Raw genomic sequence first — 20,666 nt, forward strand, 5'->3', positions numbered from 1 at the left:
GTGGACAGCAGTAACGTTACTTTGGAAATGTGATGCTTAGTGAGCACACAGGGGAATTAGCTCAAATGGTAGAGCGCTCGCTTAGCATGCGAGAGGTAGCGGGATCGATGCCCGCATTCTCCATTCTAAAATTTGCATACATTTTACTTTTTAACTTGTAATTGCCATGGTTGTTGCAGAGTAAGAACAGAAAAGTCACAGATGGCTTTCAAATTTGGTGTCATTATAACAACTAAAGTGGTTTAATCAAAAGTGTTTAGGTATTCTATAGCACGTGAGAGGAATTTGATTTCTTATGCAATCTCAAAATGAAAATTTCACACCTTCCATTTTCATTTCGTCTTATTTTACTTGACATTCTTTCCTCTGAAGGATGTATAAAAGTGAAGTTCCTTGCAAAACAAGAGCAGAGGAATATCCAGAAATGGTTTTCCTTAATAAAAAATGATGAGTCTGCATACCATATTTGAGTGGGAGCCCGGCTAGCTCAGTCGGTAGAGCATGAGACTCTTAATCTCAGGATCGTGGGTTCGAGCCCCACGTTGGGCGAAAACGAGTATCTTTTGCTGGATGATTGCATTTGCTCTCATAATATGGTGATTAATCTTGCATTAGACATGCACTAACTCCTAAAAATTGTATCTCCCTTGGTTACTTATTCATGAGAAATGTATCTCCAAGATTAGGTAGGGCCTGAGTCTAGGTTAACATACAGTGATATCACTCCTATTCAAGTACTAAACATGCCAACCTGAAGTGTAAAACATCCCCTAGGTGTAGTTAAGGCATCAGTTAGGAGTGAACTGAACACTCATGTTATGGGCAATTAGACTTAAAATAAAGTGTGGACAGCAGTAACGTTACTTTTGAAATGTGATGCTGAGTGAGCACACAGGGGAATTAGCTCAAATGGTAGAGCGCTCGCTTAGCATGCGAGAGGTAGCGGGATCGATGCCCGCATTCTCCATTCTAAAATTTGCATACATTTTACTTTTTAACTTGTAATTGCCATGGTTGTTGCAGAGTAAGAACAGAAAAGTCACAGATGGCTTTCAAATTTGGTGTCATTATAACAACTAAAGTGGTTTAATCAAAAGTGTTTAGGTATTCTATAGCACGTGAGAGGAATTTGATTTCTTATGCAATCTCAAAATGAAAATTTCACACCTTCCATTTTCATTTCGTCTTATTTAACTTGACATTCTTTCCTCTGAAGGATGTATAAAAGTGAAGTTCCTTGCAAAACAAGAGCAGAGGAATATCCAGAAACGGTTTTCCTTAATAAAAAATGATGAGTCTGCATACCATATTTGAGTGGGAGCCCGGCTAGCTCAGTCGGTAGAGCATGAGACTCTTAATCTCAGGGTCGTGGGTTCGAGCCCCACGTTGGGCGAAAACGAGTATTTTTTGCTGGATGATTGCATTGGCTCTCATAATATGGTGATTATTCTTGCATTAGACATGCACTAACTCCTAAAAATTGTATCTCCCTTGGTTACTTATTCATGAGAAATGTATCTCCAAGATTAGGTAGGGCCTGAGTCTAGGTTAACATACAGTGATATCACTCCTATTCAAGTACTAAACATGCCAACCTGAAGTGTAAAACATCCCCTAGGTGTAGTTAAGGCATCAGTTAGGAGTGAACTGAACACTCATGTTATGGGCAATTAGACTTAAAATAAAGTGTGGACAGCAGTAACGTTACTTTTGAAATGTGATGCTCAGTGAGCACACAGGGGAATTAGCTCAAATGGTAGAGCGCTCGCTTAGCATGCGAGAGGTAGCGGGATCGATGCCCGCATTCTCCATTCTAAAATTTGCATACATTTTACTTTTTAACTTGTAATTGCCATGGTTGTTGCAGAGTAAGAACAGAAAAGTCACAGATGGCTTTCAAATTTGGTGTCATTATAACAACTAAAGTGGTTTAATCAAAAGTGTTTAGGTATTCTATAGCACGTGAGAGGAATTTGATTTCTTATGCAATCTCAAAATGAAAATTTCACACCTTCCATTTTCATTTCGTCTTATTTTACTTGACATTCTTTCCTCTGAAGGATGTATAAAAGTGAAGTTCCTTGCAAAACAAGAGCAGAGGAATATCCAGAAACAGTTTTCCTTAATAAAAAATGATGAGTCTGCATACCATATTTAAGTGGGAGCCTGGCTAGCTCAGTCGGTAGAGCATGAGACTCTTAATCTCAGGGTCGTGGGTTCGAGCCCCACGTTGGGCGAAAACGAGTATTTTTTGCTGGATGATAGCATTGGCTCTCATAATATGGTGATTAATCTTGCATTAGACATGCACTAACTCCTAAAAATTGTATCTCCCTTGGTTACTCATTCATGAGAAATGTATCTCCAAGATTAGGTAGGGCCTGAGTCTAGGTTAACATACAGTGATATCACTCCTATTCAAGTACTAAACATGCCAACCTGAAGTGTAAAACATCACCTAGGTGTAGTTAAGGCATCAGTTAGGAGTGAACTGAACACTCATGTTATGGGCAATTAGACTTAAAATAAAGTGTGGACAGCAGTAACGTTACTTTTGAAATGTGATGCTGAGTGAGCACACAGGGGAATTAGCTCAAATGGTAGAGCGCTCGCTTAGCATGCGAGAAGTAGCGGGATCGATGCCCGCATTCTCCATTCTAAAATTTGCATACATTTTACTTTTTAACTTGTAATTGCCATGGTTGTTGCAGAGTAAGAACAGAAAAGTCACAGATGGCTTTCAAATTTGGTGTCATTATAACAACTAAAGTGGTTTAATCAAAAGTGTTTAGGTATTCTATAGCACGTGAGAGGAATTTGATTTCTTATGCAATCTCAAAATGAAAATTTCACACCTTCCATTTTCATTTCGTCTTATTTAACTTGACCTTCTTTCCTCTGAAGGATGTATAAAAGTGAAGTTCCTTGCAAAACAAGAGCAGAGGAATATCCAGAAACGGTTTTCCTTAATAAAAAATGATGAGTCTGCATACCATATTTGAGTGGGAGCCCGGCTAGCTCAGTCGGTAGAGCATGAGACTCTTAATCTCAGGGTCGTGGGTTCGAGCCTCACGTTGGGCGAAAACGAGTAGTTTTTTGCTGGATGATAGCATTGGCTCTCATAATATGGTGATTAATCTTGCATTAGACATGCACTAACTCCTAAAAATTGTATCTCCCTTGGTTACTCATCCATGAGAAATGTATCTCCAAGATTAGGTAGGGCCTGAGTCTAGGTTAACATACAGTGATATCACTCCTATTCAAGTACTAAACATGCCAACCTGAAGTGTAAAACATCCCCTAGTTGTAGTTAAGGCATCAGTTAGGAGTGAACTGAACACTCATGTTATGGGCAATTAGACTTAAAATAAAGTGTGGACAGCAGTAACGTTACTTTGGAAATGTGATGCTTAGTGAGCACACAGGGGAATTAGCTCAAATGGTAGAGCGCTCGCTTAGCATGCGAGAGGTAGCGGGATCGATGCCCGCATTCTCCATTCTAAAATTTGCATACATTTTACTTTTTAACTTGTAATTGCCATGGTTGTTGCAGAGTAAGAACAGAAAAGTCACAGATGGCTTTCAAATTTGGTGTCATTATAACAACTAAAGTGGTTTAATCAAAAGTGTTTAGGTATTCTATAGCACGTGAGAGGAATTTGATTTCTTATGCAATCTCAAAATGAAAATTTCACACCTTCCATTTTCATTTCGTCTTATTTTACTTGACATTCTTTCCTCTGAAGGATGTATAAAAGTGAAGTTCCTTGCAAAACAAGAGCAGAGGAATATCCAGAAACGGTTTTCCTTAATAAAAAATGATGAGTCTGCATACCATATTTGAGTGGGAGCCCGGCTAGCTCAGTCGGTAGAGCATGAGACTCTTAATCTCAGGGTCGTGGGTTCGAGCCCCACGTTGGGCGAAAACGAGTATTTTTTGCTGGATGATTGCATTGGCTCTCATAATATGGTGATTAATCTTGCATTAGACATGCACTAACTCCTAAAAATTGTATCTCCCTTGGTTACTTATTCATGAGAAATGTATCTCCAAGATTAGGTAGGGCCTGAGTCTAGGTTTACATACAGTGATATCACTCCTATTCAAGTACTAAACATGCCAACCTGAAGTGTAAAACATCCCCTAGGTGTAGTTAAGGCATCAGTTAGGAGTGAACTGAACACTCATGTTATGGGCAATTAGACTTAAAATAAAGTGTGGACAGCAGTAACGTTACTTTTGAAATGTGATGCTGAGTGAGCACACAGGGGAATTAGCTCAAATGGTAGAGCGCTCGCTTAGCATGCGAGAGGTAGCGGGATCGATGCCCGCATTCTCCATTCTAAAATTTGCATACATTTTACTTTTTAACTTGTAATTGCCATGGTTGTTGCAGAGTAAGAACAGAAAAGTCACAGATGGCTTTCAAATTTGGTGTCATTATAACAACTAAAGTGGTTTAATCAAAAGTGTTTAGGTATTCTATAGCACGTGAGAGGAATTTGATTTCTTATGCAATCTCAAAATGAAAATTTCACACCTTCCATTTTCATTTCGTCTTATTTAACTTGACATTCTTTCCTCTGAAGGATGTATAAAAGTGAAGTTCCTTGCAAAACAAGAGCAGAGGAATATCCAGAAACGGTTTTCCTTAATAAAAAATGATGAGTCTGCATACCATATTTAAGTGGGAGCCCGGCTAGCTCAGTCGGTAGAGCATGAGACTCTTAATCTCAGGGTCGTGGGTTCGAGCCCCATGTTGGGCGAAAACGAGTATTTTTTGCTGGATGATAGCATTGGCTCTCATAATATGGTGATTAATCTTGCATTAGACATGCACTAACTCCTAAAAATTGTATCTCCCTTGGTTACTCATTCATGAGAAATGTATCTCCAAGATTAGGTAGGGCCTGAGTCTAGGTTAACATACAGTGATATCACTCCTATTCAAGTACTAAACATGCCAACCTGAAGTGTAAAACATCCCCTAGGTGTAGTTAAGGCATCAGTTAGGAGTGAACTGAACACTCATGTTATGGGCAATTAGACTTAAAATAAAGTGTGGACAGCAGTAACGTTACTTTGGAAATGTGATGATTAGTGAGCACACAGGGGAATTAGCTCAAATGGTAGAGCGCTCGCTTAGCATGCGAGAGGTAGCGGGATCGATGCCCGCATTCTCCATTCTAAAATTTGCATACATTTTACTTTTTAACTTGTAATTGCCATGGTTGTTGCAGAGTAAGAACAGAAAAGTCACAGATGGCTTTCAAATTTGGTGTCATTATAACAACTAAAGTGGTTTAATCAAAAGTGTTTAGGTATTCTATAGCACGTGAGAGGAATTTGATTTCTTATGCAATCTCAAAATGAAAATTTCACACCTTCCATTTTCATTTCGTCTTATTTTACTTGACATTCTTTCCTCTGAAGGATGTATAAAAGTGAAGTTCCTTGCAAAACAAGAGCAGAGGAATATCCAGAAACGGTTTTCCTTAATAAAAAATGATGAGTCTGCATACCATATTTGAGTGGGAGCCCGGCTAGCTCAGTCGGTAGAGCATGAGACTCTTAATCTCAGGGTCGTGTGTTCGAGCCCCACGTTGGGCGAAAACGAGTATTTTTTGCTGGATGATTGCATTGGCTCTCATAATATGGTGATTAATCTTGCATTAGACATGCACTAACTCCTAAAAATTGTATCTCCCTTGGTTACTTATTCATGAGAAATGTATCTCCAAGATTAGGTAGGGCCTGAGTCTAGGTTAACATACAGTGATATCACTCCTATTCAAGTACTAAACATGCCAACCTGAAGTGTAAAACATCCCCTAGGTGTAGTTAAGGCATCAGTTAGGAGTGAACTGAACACTCATGTTATGGGCAATTAGACTTAAAATAAAGTGTGGACAGCAGTAACGTTACTTTTGAAATGTGATGCTGAGTGAGCACACAGGGGAATTAGCTCAAATGGTAGAGCGCTCGCTTAGCATGCGAGAGGTAGCGGGATCGATGCCCGCATTCTCCATTCTAAAATTTGCATACATTTTACTTTTTAACTTGTAATTGCCATGGTTGTTGCAGAGTAAGAACAGAAAAGTCACAGATGGCTTTCAAATTTGGTGTCATTATAACAACTAAAGTGGTTTAATCAAAAGTGTTTAGGTATTCTATAGCACGTGAGAGGAATTTGATTTCTTATGCAATCTCAAAATGAAAATTTCACACCTTCCATTTTCATTTCGTCTTATTTAACTTGACATTCTTTCCTCTGAAGGATGTATAAAAGTGAAGTTCCTTGCAAAACAAGAGCAGAGGAATATCCAGAAACGGTTTTCCTTAATAAAAAATGATGAGTCTGCATACCATATTTAAGTGGGAGCCCGGCTAGCTCAGTCGGTAGAGCATGAGACTCTTAATCTCAGGGTCGTGGCTTCGAGCCCCACGTTGGGCGAAAACGAGTATTTTTTGCTGGATGATAGCATTGGCTCTCATAATATGGTGATTAATCTTGCATTAGACATGCACTAACTCCTAAAAATTGTATCTCCCTTGGTTACTCATTCATGAGAAATGTATCTCCAAGATTAGGTAGGGCCTGAGTCTAGGTTAACATACAGTGATATCACTCCTATTCAAGTACTAAACATGCCAACCTGAAGTGTAAAACATCCCCTAGGTGTAGTTAAGGCATCAGTTAGGAGTGAACTGAACACTCATGTTATGGGCAATTAGACTTAAAATAAAGTGTGGACAGCAGTAACGTTACTTTTGAAATGTGATGCTGAGTGAGCACACAGGGGAATTAGCTCAAATGGTAGAGCGCTCGCTTAGCATGCGAGAGGTAGCGGGATCGATGCCCGCATTCTCCATTCTAAAATTTGCATACATTTTACTTTTTAACTTGTAATTGCCATGGTTGTTGCAGAGTAAGAACAGAAAAGTCACAGATGGCTTTCAAATTTGGTGTCATTATAACAACTAAAGTGGTTTAATCAAAAGTGTTTAGGTATTCTATAGCACGTGAGAGGAATTTGATTTCTTATGCAATCTCAAAATGAAAATTTCACACCTTCCATTTTCATTTCGTCTTATTTTACTTGACATTCTTTCCTCTGAAGGATGTATAAAAGTGAAGTTCCTTGCAAAACAAGAGCAGAGGAATATCCAGAAACGGTTTTCCTTAATAAAAAATGATGAGTCTGCATACCATATTTAAGTGGGAGCCCGGCTAGCTCAGTCGGTAGAGCATGAGACTCTTAATCTCAGGGTCGTGGGTTCGAGCCCCACGTTGGGCGAAAACGAGTATTTTTTGCTGGATGATAGCATTGGCTCTCATAATATGGTGATTAATCTTGCATTAGACATGCACTAACTCCTAAAAATTGTATCTCCCTTGGTTACTCATTCATGAGAAATGTATCTCCAAGATTAGGTAGGGCCTGAGTCTAGGTTAACATACAGTGATATCACTCCTATTCAAGTACTAAACATGCCAACCTGAAGTGTAAAACATCCCCTAGGTGTAGTTAAGGCATCAGTTAGGAGTGAACTGAACACTCATGTTATGGGCAATTAGACTTAAAATAAAGTGTGGACAGCAGTAACGTTACTTTGGAAATGTGATGCTTAGGGAGCACACAGGGGAATTAGCTCAAATGGTAGAGCGCTCGCTTAGCATGCGAGAGGTAGCGGGATCGATGCCCGCATTCTCCATTCTAAAATTTGCATACATTTTACTTTTTAACTTGTAATTGCCATGGTTGTTGCAGAGTAAGAACAGAAAAGTCACAGATGGCTTTCAAATTTGGTGTCATTATAACAACTAAAGTGGTTTAATCAAAAGTGTTTAGGTATTCTATAGCACGTGAGAGGAATTTGATTTCTTATGCAATCTCAAAATGAAAATTTCACACCTTCCATTTTCATTTCGTCTTATTTTACTTGACATTCTTTCCTCTGAAGGATGTATAAAAGTGAAGTTCCTTGCAAAACAAGAGCAGAGGAATATCCAGAAACGGTTTTCCTTAATAAAAAATGATGAGTCTGCATACCATATTTGAGTGGGAGCCCGGCTAGCTCAGTCGGTAGAGCATGAGACTCTTAATCTCAGGGTCGTGGGTTCGAGCCCCACGTTGGGCGAAAACGAGTATTTTTTGCTGGATGATAGCATTGGCTCTCATAATATGGTGATTAATCTTGCATTAGACATGCACTAACTCCTAAAAATTGTATCTCCCTTGGTTACTCATTCATGAGAAATGTATCTCCAAGATTAGGTAGGGCCTGAGTCTAGGTTAACATACAGTGATATCACTCCTATTCAAGTACTAAACATGCCAACCTGAAGTGTAAAACATCACCTAGGTGTAGTTAAGGCATCAGTTAGGAGTGAACTGAACACTCATGTTATGGGCAATTAGACTTAAAATAAAGTGTGGACAGCAGTAACGTTACTTTTGAAATGTGATGCTGAGTGAGCACACAGGGGAATTAGCTCAAATGGTAGAGCGCTCGCTTAGCATGCGAGAGGTAGCGGGATCGATGCCCGCATTCTCCATTCTAAAATTTGCATACATTTTACTTTTTAACTTGTAATTGCCATGGTTGTTGCAGAGTAAGAACAGAAAAGTCACAGATGGCTTTCAAATTTGGTGTCATTATAACAACTAAAGTGGTTTAATCAAAAGTGTTTAGGTATTCTATAGCACGTGAGAGGAATTTGATTTCTTATGCAATCTCAAAATGAAAATTTCACACCTTCCATTTTCATTTCGTCTTATTTTACTTGACATTCTTTCCTCTGAAGGATGTATAAAAGTGAAGTTCCTTGCAAAACAAGAGCAGAGGAATATCCAGAAACAGTTTTCCTTAATAAAAAATGATGAGTCTGCATACCATATTTAAGTGGGAGCCCGGCTAGCTCAGTCGGTAGAGCATGAAACTCTTAATCTCAGGGTCGTGGGTTCGAGCCCCACGTTGGGCGAAAACGAGTATTTTTTGCTGGATGATAGCATTGGCTCTCATAATATGGTGATTAATCTTGCATTAGACATGCACTAACTCCTAAAAATTGTATCTCCCTTGGTTACTCATTCATGAGAAATGTATCTCCAAGATTAGGTAGGGCCTGAGTCTAGGTTAACATACAGTGATATCACTCCTATTCAAGTACTAAACATGCCAACCTGAAGTGTAAAACATCCCCTAGGTGTAGTTAAGGCATCAGTTAGGAGTGAACTGAACACTCATGTTATGGGCAATTAGACTTAAAATAAAGTGTGGACAGCAGTAACGTTACTTTGGAAATGTGATGCTTAGTGAGCACACAGGGGAATTAGCTCAAATGGTAGAGCGCTCGCTTAGCATGCGAGAGGTAGCGGGATCGATGCCCGCATTCTCCATTCTAAAATTTGCATACATTTTACTTTTTAACTTGTAATTGCCATGGTTGTTGCAGAGTAAGAACAGAAAAGTCACAGATGGCTTTCAAATTTGGTGTCATTATAACAACTAAAGTGGTTTAATCAAAAGTGTTTAGGTATTCTATAGCACGTGAGAGGAATTTGATTTCTTATGCAATCTCAAAATGAAAATTTCACACCTTCCATTTTCATTTCGTCTTATTTAACTTGACATTCTTTCCTCTGAAGGATGTATAAAAGTGAAGTTCCTTGCAAAACAAGAGCAGAGGAATATCCAGAAACGGTTTTCCTTGATAAAAAATGATGAGTCTGCATACCATATTTAAGTGGGAGCCCGGCTAGCTCAGTCGGTAGAGCATGAGACTCTTAATCTCAGGGTCGTGGGTTCGAGCCCCACGTTGGGCGAAAACGAGTATTTTTTGCTGGATGATAGCATTGGCTCTCATAATATGGTGATTAATCTTGCATTAGACATGCACTAACTCCTAAAAATTGTATCTCCCTTGGTTACTCATTCATGAGAAATGTATCTCCAAGATTAGGTAGGGCCTGAGTCTAGGTTAACATACAGTGATATCACTCCTATTCAAGTACTAAACATGCCAACCTGAAGTGTAAAACATCCCCTAGGTGTAGTTAAGGCATCAGTTAGGAGTGAACTGAACACTCATGTTATGGGCAATTAGACTTAAAATAAAGTGTGGACAGCAGTAACGTTACTTTGGAAATGTGATGATTAGTGAGCACACAGGGGAATTAGCTCAAATGGTAGAGCGCTCGCTTAGCATGCGAGAGGTAGCGGGATCGATGCCCGCATTCTCCATTCTAAAATTTGCATACATTTTACTTTTTAACTTGTAATTGCCATGGTTGTTGCAGAGTAAGAACAGAAAAGTCACAGATGGCTTTCAAATTTGGTGTCATTATAACAACTAAAGTGGTTTAATCAAAAGTGTTTAGGTATTCTATAGCACGTGAGAGGAATTTGATTTCTTATGCAATCTCAAAATGAAAATTTCACACCTTCCATTTTCATTTCGTCATATTTTACTTGACATTCTTTCCTCTGAAGGATGTATAAAAGTGAAGTTCCTTGCAAAACAAGAGCAGAGGAATATCCAGAAACAGTTTTCCTTAATAAAAAATGATGAGTCTGCATACCATATTTAAGTGGGAGCCCGGCTAGCTCAGTCGGTAGAGCATGAGACTCTTAATCTCAGGGTCGTGGGTTCGAGCCCCACGTTGGGCGAAAACGAGTATTTTTTGCTGGATGATTGCATTGGCTCTCATAATATGGTGATTAATCTTGCATTAGACATGCACTAACTCCTAAAAATTGTATCTCCCTTGGTTACTTATTCATGAGAAATGTATCTCCAAGATTAGGTAGGGCCTGAGTCTAGGTTAACATACAGTGATATCACTCCTATTCAAGTACTAAACATGCCAACCTGAAGTGTAAAACATCCCCTAGGTGTAGTTAAGGCATCAGTTAGGAGTGAACTGAACACTCATGTTATGGGCAATTAGACTTAAAATAAAGTGTGGACAGCAGTAACGTTACTTTTGAAATGTGATGCTGAGTGAGCACACAGGGGAATTAGCTCAAATGGTAGAGCGCTCGCTTAGCATGCGAGAGGTAGCGGGATCGATGCCCGCATTCTCCATTCTAAAATTTGCATACATTTTACTTTTTAACTTGTAATTGCCATGGTTGTTGCAGAGTAAGAACAGAAAAGTCACAGATGGCTTTCAAATTTGGTGTCATTATAACAACTAAAGTGGTTTAATCAAAAGTGTTTAGGTATTCTATAGCACGTGAGAGGAATTTGATTTCTTATGCAATCTCAAAATGAAAATTTCACACCTTCCATTTTCATTTCGTCTTATTTAACTTGACATTCTTTCCTCTGAAGGATGTATAAAAGTGAAGTTCCTTGCAAAACAAGAGCAGAGGAATATCCAGAAACGGTTTTCCTTAATAAAAAATGATGAGTCTGCATACCATATTTAAGTGGGAGCCCGGCTAGCTCAGTCGGTAGAGCATGAGACTCTTAATCTCAGGGTCGTGGGTTCGAGCCCCACGTTGGGCGAAAATGAGTATTTTTTGCTGGATGATAGCATTGGCTCTCATAATATGGTGATTAATCTTGCATTAGACATGCACTAACTCCTAAAAATTGTATCTCCCTTGGTTACTCATTCATGAGAAATGTATCTCCAAGATTAGGTAGGGCCTGAGTCTAGGTTAACATACAGTGATATCACTCCTATTCAAGTACTAAACATGCCAACCTGAAGTGTAAAACATCCCCTAGGTGTAGTTAAGGCATCAGTTAGGAGTGAACTGAACACTCATGTTATGGGCAATTAGACTTAAAATAAAGTGTGGACAGCAGTAACGTTACTTTGGAAATGTGATGCTTAGTGAGCACACAGGGGAATTAGCTCAAATGGTAGAGCGCTTGCTTAGCATGCGAGAGGTAGCGGGATCGATGCCCGCATTCTCCATTCTAAAATTTGCATACATTTTACTTTTTAACTTGTAATTGCCATGGTTGTTGCAGAGTAAGAACAGAAAAGTCACAGATGGCTTTCAAATTTGGTGTCATTATAACAACTAAAGTGGTTTAATCAAAAGTGTTTAGGTATTCTATAGCACGTGAGAGGAATTTGATTTCTTATGCAATCTCAAAATGAAAATTTCACACCTTCCATTTTCATTTCGTCTTATTTTACTTGACATTCTTTCCTCTGAAGGATGTATAAAAGTGAAGTTCCTTGCAAAACAAGAGCAGAGGAATATCCAGAAACGGTTTTCCTTAATAAAAAATGATGAGTCTGCATACCATATTTGAGTGGGAGCCCGGCTAGCTCAGTCGGTAGAGCATGAGACTCTTAATCTCAGGGTCGTGGGTTCGAGCCCCAAGTTGGGCGAAAACGAGTATTTTTTGCTGGATGATTGCATTGGCTCTCATAATATGGTGATTAATCTTGCATTAGACATGCACTAACTCCTAAAAATTGTATCTCCCTTGGTTACTTATTCATGAGAAATGTATCTCCAAGATTAGGTAGGGCCTGAGTCTAGGTTAACATACAGTGATATCACTCCTATTCAAGTACTAAACATGCCAACCTGAAGTGTAAAACATCCCCTAGGTGTAGTTAAGGCATCAGTTAGGAGTGAACTGAACACTCATGTTATGGGCAATTAGACTTAAAATAAAGTGTGGACAGCAGTAACGTTACTTTGGAAATGTGATGATTAGTGAGCACACAGGGGAATTAGCTCAAATGGTAGAGCGCTCGCTTAGCATGCGAGAGGTAGCGGGATCGATGCCCGCATTCTCCATTCTAAAATTTGCATACATTTTACTTTTTAACTTGTAATTGCCATGGTTGTTGCAGAGTAAGAACAGAAAAGTCACAGATGGCTTTCAAATTTGGTGTCATTATAACAACTAAAGTGGTTTAATCAAAAGTGTTTAGGTATTCTATAGCACGTGAGAGGAATTTGATTTCTTATGCAATCTCAAAATGAAAATTTCACACCTTCCATTTTCATTTCGTCTTATTTTACTTGACATTCTTTCCTCTGAAGGATGTATAAAAGTGAAGTTCCTTGCAAAACAAGAGCAGAGGAATATCCAGAAACAGTTTTCCTTAATAAAAAATGATGAGTCTGCATACCATATTTAAGTGGGAGCCCGGCTAGCTCAGTCGGTAGAGCATGAGACTCTTAATCTCAGGGTCGTGGGTTCGAGCCCCACGTTGGGCGAAAACGAGTATTTTTTGCTGGATGATTGCATTGGCTCTCATAATATGGTGATTAATCTTGCATTAGACATGCACTAACTCCTAAAAATTGTATCTCCCTTGGTTACTTATTCATGAGAAATGTATCTCCAAGATTAGGTAGGGCCTGAGTCTAGGTTAACATACAGTGATATCACTCCTATTCAAGTACTAAACATGCCAACCTGAAGTGTAAAACATCCCCTAGGTGTAGTTAAGGCATCAGTTAGGAGTGAACTGAACACTCATGTTATGGGCAATTAGACTTAAAATAAAGTGTGGACAGCAGTAACGTTACTTTTGAAATGTGATGCTGAATGAGCACACAGGGGAATTAGCTCAAATGGTAGAGCGCTCGCTTAGCATGCGAGAGGTAGCGGGATCGATGCCCGCATTCTCCATTCTAAAATTTGCATACATTTTACTTTTTAACTTGTAATTGCCATGGTTGTTGCAGAGTAAGAACAGAAAAGTCACAGATGGCTTTCAAATTTGGTGTCATTATAACAACTAAAGTGGTTTAATCAAAAGTGTTTAGGTATTCTATAGCACGTGAGAGGAATTTGATTTCTTATGCAATCTCAAAATGAAAATTTCACACCTTCCATTTTCATTTCGTCTTATTTTACTTGACATTCTTTCCTCTGAAGGATGTATAAAAGTGAAGTTCCTTGCAAAACAAGAGCAGAGGAATATCCAGAAACGGTTTTCCTTAATAAAAAATGATGAGTCTGCATACCATATTTGAGTGGGAGCCCGGCTAGCTCAGTCGGTAGAGCATGAGACTCTTAATCTCAGGGTCGTGGGTTCGAGCCCCACGTTGGGCGAAAACGAGTATTTTTTGCTGGATGATTGCATTGGCTCTCATAATATGGTGATTAATCTTGCATTAGACATGCACTAACTCCTAAAAATTGTATCTCCCTTGGTTACTTATTCATGAGAAATGTATCTCCAAGATTAGGTAGGGCCTGAGTCTAGGTTAACATACAGTGATATCACTCCTATTCAAGTACTAAACATGCCAACCTGAAGTGTAAAACATCCCCTAGGTGTAGTTAAGGCATCAGTTAGGAGTGAACTGAACACTCATGTTATGGGCAATTAGACTTAAAATAAAGTGTGGACAGCAGTAACGTTACTTTTGAAATGTGATGCTGAGTGAGCACACAGGGGAATTAGCTCAAATGGTAGAGCGCTCGCTTAGCATGCGAGAGGTAGCGGGATCGATGCCCGCATTCTCCATTCTAAAATTTGCATACATTTTACTTTTTAACTTGTAATTGCCATGGTTGTTGCAGAGTAAGAACAGAAAAGTCACAGATGGCTTTCAAATTTGGTGTCATTATAACAACTAAAGTGGTTTAATCAAAAGTGTTTAGGTATTCTATAGCACGTGAGAGGAATTTGATTTCTTATGCAATCTCAAAATGAAAATTTCACACCTTCCATTTTCATTTCGTCTTATTTAACTTGACATTCTTTCCTCTGAAGGATGTATAAAAGTGAAGTTCCTTGCAAAACAAGAGCAGAGGAATATCCAGAAACGGTTTTCCTTAATAAAAAATGATGAGTCTGCATACCATATTTAAGTGGGAGCCCGGCTAGCTCAGTCGGTAGAGCATGAGACTCTTAATCTCAGGGTCGTGGGTTCGAGCCCCATGTTGGGCGAAAACGAGTATTTTTTGCTGGATGATAGCATTGGCTCTCATAATATGGTGATTAATCTTGCATTAGACATGCACTAACTCCTAAAAATTGTATCTCCCTTGGTTACTCATTCATGAGAAATGTATCTCCAAGATTAGGTAGGGCCTGAGTCTAGGTTAACATACAGTGATATCACTCCTATTCAAGTACTAAACATGCCAACCTGAAGTGTAAAACATCCCCTAGGTGTAGTTAAGGCATCAGTTAGGAGTGAACTGAACACTCATGTTATGGGCAATTAGACTTAAAATGAAGTGTGGACAGCAGTAACGTTACTTTGGAAATGTGATGATTAGTGAGCACACAGGGGAATTAGCTCAAATGGTAGAGCGCTCGCTTAGCATGCGAGAGGTAGCGGGATCGATGCCCGCATTCTCCATTCTAAAATTTGCATACATTTTACTTTTTAACTTGTAATTGCCATGGTTGTTGCAGAGTAAGAACAGAAAAGTCACAGATGGCTTTCAAATTTGGTGTCATTATAACAACTAAAGTGGTTTAATCAAAAGTGTTTAGGTATTCTATAGCACGTGAGAGGAATTTGATTTCTTATGCAATCTCAAAATGAAAATTTCACACCTTCCATTTTCATTTCGTCTTATTTTACTTGACATTCTTTCCTCTGAAGGATGTATAAAAGTGAAGTTCCTTGCAAAACAAGAGCAGAGGAATATCCAGAAACGGTTTTCCTTAATAAAAAATGATGAGTCTGCATACCATATTTGAGTGGGAGCCCGGCTAGCTCAGTCGGTAGAGCATGAGACTCTTAATCTCAGGGTCGTGTGTTCGAGCCCCACGTTGGGCGAAAACGAGTATTTTTTGCTGGATGATTGCATTGGCTCTCATAATATGGTGATTAATCTTGCATTAGACATGCACTAACTCCTAAAAATTGTATCTCCCTTGGTTACTTATTCATGAGAAATGTATCTCCAAGATTAGGTAGGGCCTGAGTCTAGGTTAACATACAGTGATATCACTCCTATTCAAGTACTAAACATGCCAACCTGAAGTGTAAAACATCCCCTAGGTGTAGTTAAGGCATCAGTTAGGAGTGAACTGAACACTCATGTTATGGGCAATTAGACTTAAAATAAAGTGTGGACAGCAGTAACGTTACTTTTGAAATGTGATGCTGAGTGAGCACACAGGGGAATTAGCTCAAATGGTAGAGCGCTCGCTTAGCATGCGAGAGGTAGCGGGATCGATGCCCGCATTCTCCATTCTAAAATTTGCATACATTTTACTTTTTAACTTGTAATTGCCATGGTTGTTGCAGAGTAAGAACAGAAAAGTCACAGATGGCTTTCAAATTTGGTGTCATTATAACAACTAAAGTGGTTTAATCAAAAGTGTTTAGGTATTCTATAGCACGTGAGAGGAATTTGATTTCTTATGCAATCTCAAAATGAAAATTTCACACCTTCCATTTTCATTTCGTCTTATTTAACTTGACATTCTTTCCTCTGAAGGATGTATAAAAGTGAAGTTCCTTGCAAAACAAGAGCAGAGGAATATCCAGAAACGGTTTTCCTTAATAAAAAATGATGAGTCTGCATACCATATTTGAGTGGGAGCCCGGCTAGCTCAGTCGGTAGAGCATGAGACTCTTAATCTCAGGGTCGTGGGTTCGAGCCCCACGTTGGGCGAAAACGAGTATTTTTTGCTGGATGATTGCATTGGCTCTCATAATATGGTGATTAATCTTGCATTAGACATGCACTAACTCCTAAAAATTGTATCTCCCTTGGTTACTTATTCATGAGAAATGTATCTCCAAGATTAGGTAGGGCCTGAGTCTAGGTTAACATACAGTGATATCACTCCTATTCAAGTACTAAACATGCCAACCTGAAGTGTAAAACATCCCCTAGGTGTAGTTAAGGCATCAGTTAGGAGTGAACTGAACACTCATGTTATGGGCAATTAGACTTAAAATAAAGTGTGGACAGCAGTAACGTTACTTTTGAAATGTGATGCTGAGTGAGCACACAGGGGAATTAGCTCAAATGGTAGAGCGCTCGCTTAGCATGCGAGAGGTAGCGGGATCGATGCCCGCATTCTCCATTCTAAAATTTGCATACATTTTACTTTTTAACTTGTAATTGCCATGGTTGTTGCAGAGTAAGAACAGAAAAGTCACAGATGGCTTTCAAATTTGGTGTCATTATAACAACTAAAGTGGTTTAATCAAAAGTGTTTAGGTATTCTATAGCACGTGAGAGGAATTTGATTTCTTATGCAATCTCAAAATGAAAATTTCACACCTTCCATTTTCATTTCGTCTTATTTAACTTGACATTCTTTCCTCTGAAGGATGTATAAAAGTGAAGTTCCTTGCAAAACAAGAGCAGAGGAATATCCAGAAACGGTTTTCCTTAATAAAAAATGATGAGTCTGCATACCATATTTAAGTGGGAGCCCGGCTAGCTCAGTCGGTAGAGCATGAGACTCTTAATCTCAGGGTCGTGGGTTCGAGCCCCATGTTGGGCGAAAACGAGTATTTTTTGCTGGATGATAGCATTGGCTCTCATAATATGGTGATTAATCTTGCATTAGACATGCACTAACTCCTAAAAATTGTATCTCCCTTGGTTACTCATTCATGAGAAATGTATCTCCAAGATTAGGTAGGGCCTGAGTCTAGGTTAACATACAGTGATATCACTCCTATTCAAGTACTAAACATGCCAACCTGAAGTGTAAAACATCCCCTAGGTGTAGTTAAGGCATCAGTTAGGAGTGAACTGAACACTCATGTTATGGGCAATTAGACTTAAAATGAAGTGTGGACAGCAGTAACGTTACTTTGGAAATGTGATGATTAGTGAGCACACAGGGGAATTAGCTCAAATGGTAGAGCGCTCGCTTAGCATGCGAGAGGTAGCGGGATCGATGCCCGCATTCTCCATTCTAAAATTTGCATACATTTTACTTTTTAACTTGTAATTGCCATGGTTGTTGCAGAGTAAGAACAGAAAAGTCACAGATGGCTTTCAAATTTGGTGTCATTATAACAACTAAAGTGGTTTAATCAAAAGTGTTTAGGTATTCTATAGCACGTGAGAGGAATTTGATTTCTTATGCAATCTCAAAATGAAAATTTCACACCTTCCATTTTCATTTCGTCTTATTTTACTTGACATTCTTTCCTCTGAAGGATGTATAAAAGTGAAGTTCCTTGCAAAACAAGAGCAGAGGAATATCCAGAAACGGTTTTCCTTAATAAAAAATGATGAGTCTGCATACCATATTTGAGTGGGAGCCCGGCTAGCTCAGTCGGTAGAGCATGAGACTCTTAATCTCAGGGTCGTGTGTTCGAGCCCCACGTTGGGCGAAAACGAGTATTTTTTGCTGGATGATTGCATTGGCTCTCATAATATGGTGATTAATCTTGCATTAGACATGCACTAACTCCTAAAAATTGTATCTCCCTTGGTTACTTATTCATGAGAAATGTATCTCCAAGATTAGGTAGGGCCTGAGTCTAGGTTAACATACAGTGATATCACTCCTATTCAAGTACTAAACATGCCAACCTGAAGTGTAAAACATCCCCTAGGTGTAGTTAAGGCATCAGTTAGGAGTGAACTGAACACTCATGTTATGGGCAATTAGACTTAAAATAAAGTGTGGACAGCAGTAACGTTACTTTTGAAATGTGATGCTGAGTGAGCACACAGGGGAATTAGCTCAAATGGTAGAGCGCTCGCTTAGCATGCGAGAGGTAGCGGGATCGATGCCCGCATTCTCCATTCTAAAATTTGCATACATTTTACTTTTTAACTTGTAATTGCCATGGTTGTTGCAGAGTAAGAACAGAAAAGTCACAGATGGCTTTCAAATTTGGTGTCATTATAACAACTAAAGTGGTTTAATCAAAAGTGTTTAGGTATTCTATAGCACGTGAGAGGAATTTGATTTCTTATGCAATCTCAAAATGAAAATTTCACACCTTCCATTTTCATTTCGTCTTATTTAACTTGACATTCTTTCCTCTGAAGGATGTATAAAAGTGAAGTTCCTTGCAAAACAAGAGCAGAGGAATATCCAGAAACGGTTTTCCTTAATAAAAAATGATGAGTCTGCATACCATATTTAAGTGGGAGCCCGGCTAGCTCAGTCGGTAGAGCATGAGACTCTTAATCTCAGGGTCGTGGCTTCGAGCCCCACGTTGGGCGAAAACGAGTATTTTTTGCTGGATGATAGCATTGGCTCTCATAATATGGTGATTAATCTTGCATTAGACATGCACTAACTCCTAAAAATTGTATCTCCCTTGGTTACTCATTCATGAGAAATGTATCTCCAAGATTAGGTAGGGCCTGAGTCTAGGTTAACATACAGTGATATCACTCCTATTCAAGTACTAAACATGCCAACCTGAAGTGTAAAACATCCCCTAGGTGTAGTTAAGGCATCAGTTAGGAGTGAACTGAACACTCATGTTATGGGCAATTAGACTTAAAATAAAGTGTGGACAGCAGTAACGTTACTTTTGAAATGTGATGCTGAGTGAGCACACAGGGGAATTAGCTCAAATGGTAGAGCGCTCGCTTAGCATGCGAGAGGTAGCGGGATCGATGCCCGCATTCTCCATTCTAAAATTTGCATACATTTTACTTTTTAACTTGTAATTGCCATGGTTGTTGCAGAGTAAGAACAGAAAAGTCACAGATGGCTTTCAAATTTGGTGTCATTATAACAACTAAAGTGGTTTAATCAAAAGTGTTTAGGTATTCTATAGCACGTGAGAGGAATTTGATTTCTTATGCAATCTCAAAATGAAAATTTCACACCTTCCATTTTCATTTCGTCTTATTTTACTTGACATTCTTTCCTCTGAAGGATGTATAAAAGTGAAGTTCCTTGCAAAACAAGAGCAGAGGAATATCCAGAAACGGTTTTCCTTAATAAAAAATGATGAGTCTGCATACCATATTTAAGTGGGAGCCCGGCTAGCTCAGTCGGTAGAGCATGAGACTCTTAATCTCAGGGTCGTGGGTTCGAGCCCCACGTTGGGCGAAAACGAGTATTTTTTGCTGGATGATAGCATTGGCTCTCATAATATGGTGATTAATCTTGCATTAGACATGCACTAACTCCTAAAAATTGTATCTCCCTTGGTTACTCATTCATGAGAAATGTATCTCCAAGATTAGGTAGGGCCTGAGTCTAGGTTAACATACAGTGATATCACTCCTATTCAAGTACTAAACATGCCAACCTGAAGTGTAAAACATCCCCTAGGTGTAGTTAAGGCATCAGTTAGGAGTGAACTGAACACTCATGTTATGGGCAATTAGACTTAAAATAAAGTGTGGACAGCAGTAACGTTACTTTGGAAATGTGATGCTTAGGGAGCACACAGGGGAATTAGCTCAAATGGTAGAGCGCTCGCTTAGCATGCGAGAGGTAGCGGGATCGATGCCCGCATTCTCCATTCTAAAATTTGCATACATTTTACTTTTTAACTTGTAATTGCCATGGTTGTTGCAGAGTAAGAACAGAAAAGTCACAGATGGCTTTCAAATTTGGTGTCATTATAACAACTAAAGTGGTTTAATCAAAAGTGTTTAGGTATTCTATAGCACGTGAGAGGAATTTGATTTCTTATGCAATCTCAAAATGAAAATTTCACACCTTCCATTTTCATTTCGTCTTATTTTACTTGACATTCTTTCCTCTGAAGGATGTATAAAAGTGAAGTTCCTTGCAAAACAAGAGCA

General features: G+C 39.0%; 34 non-coding genes across 34 annotated transcripts; all 34 read left to right on the forward strand.

Annotated features, from left to right (window-relative positions):
* The first annotated feature begins 50 nt into the window (after positions 1 to 50).
* TRNAA-AGC (transfer RNA alanine (anticodon AGC)) lies at positions 51 to 123 on the forward strand. The gene has a single exon. It is a non-coding gene; the product is annotated as a tRNA-Ala (tRNA).
* Positions 124 to 894: 771 nt separating this feature from the next.
* TRNAA-AGC (transfer RNA alanine (anticodon AGC)) lies at positions 895 to 967 on the forward strand. The gene has a single exon. It is a non-coding gene; the product is annotated as a tRNA-Ala (tRNA).
* Positions 968 to 1,320: 353 nt separating this feature from the next.
* On the forward strand, positions 1,321 to 1,393 carry TRNAK-CUU (transfer RNA lysine (anticodon CUU)). Its single transcript has one exon. It is a non-coding gene; the product is annotated as a tRNA-Lys (tRNA).
* A 345-nt stretch (positions 1,394 to 1,738) lies between these two features.
* TRNAA-AGC (transfer RNA alanine (anticodon AGC)) lies at positions 1,739 to 1,811 on the forward strand. The gene has a single exon. It is a non-coding gene; the product is annotated as a tRNA-Ala (tRNA).
* Positions 1,812 to 3,427: 1,616 nt separating this feature from the next.
* TRNAA-AGC (transfer RNA alanine (anticodon AGC)) lies at positions 3,428 to 3,500 on the forward strand. The gene has a single exon. It is a non-coding gene; the product is annotated as a tRNA-Ala (tRNA).
* Positions 3,501 to 3,853: 353 nt separating this feature from the next.
* Positions 3,854 to 3,926, forward strand: TRNAK-CUU (transfer RNA lysine (anticodon CUU)). Its single transcript has one exon. It is a non-coding gene; the product is annotated as a tRNA-Lys (tRNA).
* Positions 3,927 to 4,271: 345 nt separating this feature from the next.
* Positions 4,272 to 4,344, forward strand: TRNAA-AGC (transfer RNA alanine (anticodon AGC)). The gene has a single exon. It is a non-coding gene; the product is annotated as a tRNA-Ala (tRNA).
* A 771-nt stretch (positions 4,345 to 5,115) lies between these two features.
* TRNAA-AGC (transfer RNA alanine (anticodon AGC)) lies at positions 5,116 to 5,188 on the forward strand. The gene has a single exon. It is a non-coding gene; the product is annotated as a tRNA-Ala (tRNA).
* Positions 5,189 to 5,959: 771 nt separating this feature from the next.
* TRNAA-AGC (transfer RNA alanine (anticodon AGC)) lies at positions 5,960 to 6,032 on the forward strand. Its single transcript has one exon. It is a non-coding gene; the product is annotated as a tRNA-Ala (tRNA).
* A 771-nt stretch (positions 6,033 to 6,803) lies between these two features.
* TRNAA-AGC (transfer RNA alanine (anticodon AGC)) lies at positions 6,804 to 6,876 on the forward strand. The gene has a single exon. It is a non-coding gene; the product is annotated as a tRNA-Ala (tRNA).
* Positions 6,877 to 7,229: 353 nt separating this feature from the next.
* TRNAK-CUU (transfer RNA lysine (anticodon CUU)) lies at positions 7,230 to 7,302 on the forward strand. Its single transcript has one exon. It is a non-coding gene; the product is annotated as a tRNA-Lys (tRNA).
* Positions 7,303 to 7,647: 345 nt separating this feature from the next.
* TRNAA-AGC (transfer RNA alanine (anticodon AGC)) lies at positions 7,648 to 7,720 on the forward strand. The gene has a single exon. It is a non-coding gene; the product is annotated as a tRNA-Ala (tRNA).
* Positions 7,721 to 8,073: 353 nt separating this feature from the next.
* TRNAK-CUU (transfer RNA lysine (anticodon CUU)) lies at positions 8,074 to 8,146 on the forward strand. The gene has a single exon. It is a non-coding gene; the product is annotated as a tRNA-Lys (tRNA).
* Positions 8,147 to 8,491: 345 nt separating this feature from the next.
* On the forward strand, positions 8,492 to 8,564 carry TRNAA-AGC (transfer RNA alanine (anticodon AGC)). Its single transcript has one exon. It is a non-coding gene; the product is annotated as a tRNA-Ala (tRNA).
* A 771-nt stretch (positions 8,565 to 9,335) lies between these two features.
* On the forward strand, positions 9,336 to 9,408 carry TRNAA-AGC (transfer RNA alanine (anticodon AGC)). The gene has a single exon. It is a non-coding gene; the product is annotated as a tRNA-Ala (tRNA).
* Positions 9,409 to 9,761: 353 nt separating this feature from the next.
* TRNAK-CUU (transfer RNA lysine (anticodon CUU)) lies at positions 9,762 to 9,834 on the forward strand. The gene has a single exon. It is a non-coding gene; the product is annotated as a tRNA-Lys (tRNA).
* A 345-nt stretch (positions 9,835 to 10,179) lies between these two features.
* TRNAA-AGC (transfer RNA alanine (anticodon AGC)) lies at positions 10,180 to 10,252 on the forward strand. Its single transcript has one exon. It is a non-coding gene; the product is annotated as a tRNA-Ala (tRNA).
* A 353-nt stretch (positions 10,253 to 10,605) lies between these two features.
* Positions 10,606 to 10,678, forward strand: TRNAK-CUU (transfer RNA lysine (anticodon CUU)). Its single transcript has one exon. It is a non-coding gene; the product is annotated as a tRNA-Lys (tRNA).
* A 345-nt stretch (positions 10,679 to 11,023) lies between these two features.
* Positions 11,024 to 11,096, forward strand: TRNAA-AGC (transfer RNA alanine (anticodon AGC)). Its single transcript has one exon. It is a non-coding gene; the product is annotated as a tRNA-Ala (tRNA).
* A 353-nt stretch (positions 11,097 to 11,449) lies between these two features.
* TRNAK-CUU (transfer RNA lysine (anticodon CUU)) lies at positions 11,450 to 11,522 on the forward strand. The gene has a single exon. It is a non-coding gene; the product is annotated as a tRNA-Lys (tRNA).
* Positions 11,523 to 12,711: 1,189 nt separating this feature from the next.
* Positions 12,712 to 12,784, forward strand: TRNAA-AGC (transfer RNA alanine (anticodon AGC)). The gene has a single exon. It is a non-coding gene; the product is annotated as a tRNA-Ala (tRNA).
* Positions 12,785 to 13,137: 353 nt separating this feature from the next.
* Positions 13,138 to 13,210, forward strand: TRNAK-CUU (transfer RNA lysine (anticodon CUU)). The gene has a single exon. It is a non-coding gene; the product is annotated as a tRNA-Lys (tRNA).
* A 345-nt stretch (positions 13,211 to 13,555) lies between these two features.
* Positions 13,556 to 13,628, forward strand: TRNAA-AGC (transfer RNA alanine (anticodon AGC)). The gene has a single exon. It is a non-coding gene; the product is annotated as a tRNA-Ala (tRNA).
* Positions 13,629 to 13,981: 353 nt separating this feature from the next.
* Positions 13,982 to 14,054, forward strand: TRNAK-CUU (transfer RNA lysine (anticodon CUU)). Its single transcript has one exon. It is a non-coding gene; the product is annotated as a tRNA-Lys (tRNA).
* Positions 14,055 to 14,399: 345 nt separating this feature from the next.
* Positions 14,400 to 14,472, forward strand: TRNAA-AGC (transfer RNA alanine (anticodon AGC)). Its single transcript has one exon. It is a non-coding gene; the product is annotated as a tRNA-Ala (tRNA).
* A 771-nt stretch (positions 14,473 to 15,243) lies between these two features.
* Positions 15,244 to 15,316, forward strand: TRNAA-AGC (transfer RNA alanine (anticodon AGC)). Its single transcript has one exon. It is a non-coding gene; the product is annotated as a tRNA-Ala (tRNA).
* A 771-nt stretch (positions 15,317 to 16,087) lies between these two features.
* On the forward strand, positions 16,088 to 16,160 carry TRNAA-AGC (transfer RNA alanine (anticodon AGC)). The gene has a single exon. It is a non-coding gene; the product is annotated as a tRNA-Ala (tRNA).
* A 353-nt stretch (positions 16,161 to 16,513) lies between these two features.
* Positions 16,514 to 16,586, forward strand: TRNAK-CUU (transfer RNA lysine (anticodon CUU)). Its single transcript has one exon. It is a non-coding gene; the product is annotated as a tRNA-Lys (tRNA).
* A 345-nt stretch (positions 16,587 to 16,931) lies between these two features.
* Positions 16,932 to 17,004, forward strand: TRNAA-AGC (transfer RNA alanine (anticodon AGC)). Its single transcript has one exon. It is a non-coding gene; the product is annotated as a tRNA-Ala (tRNA).
* A 771-nt stretch (positions 17,005 to 17,775) lies between these two features.
* On the forward strand, positions 17,776 to 17,848 carry TRNAA-AGC (transfer RNA alanine (anticodon AGC)). The gene has a single exon. It is a non-coding gene; the product is annotated as a tRNA-Ala (tRNA).
* A 771-nt stretch (positions 17,849 to 18,619) lies between these two features.
* Positions 18,620 to 18,692, forward strand: TRNAA-AGC (transfer RNA alanine (anticodon AGC)). The gene has a single exon. It is a non-coding gene; the product is annotated as a tRNA-Ala (tRNA).
* A 771-nt stretch (positions 18,693 to 19,463) lies between these two features.
* TRNAA-AGC (transfer RNA alanine (anticodon AGC)) lies at positions 19,464 to 19,536 on the forward strand. The gene has a single exon. It is a non-coding gene; the product is annotated as a tRNA-Ala (tRNA).
* Positions 19,537 to 19,889: 353 nt separating this feature from the next.
* Positions 19,890 to 19,962, forward strand: TRNAK-CUU (transfer RNA lysine (anticodon CUU)). The gene has a single exon. It is a non-coding gene; the product is annotated as a tRNA-Lys (tRNA).
* Positions 19,963 to 20,307: 345 nt separating this feature from the next.
* On the forward strand, positions 20,308 to 20,380 carry TRNAA-AGC (transfer RNA alanine (anticodon AGC)). Its single transcript has one exon. It is a non-coding gene; the product is annotated as a tRNA-Ala (tRNA).
* The last annotated feature ends 286 nt before the right edge of the window (positions 20,381 to 20,666 follow it).

This window comes from Triturus cristatus, chromosome 4_1 (genome assembly GCF_964204655.1).
Source record: "Triturus cristatus chromosome 4_1, aTriCri1.1, whole genome shotgun sequence".
Lineage (NCBI taxonomy): Eukaryota > Metazoa > Chordata > Amphibia > Caudata > Salamandridae > Triturus > Triturus cristatus.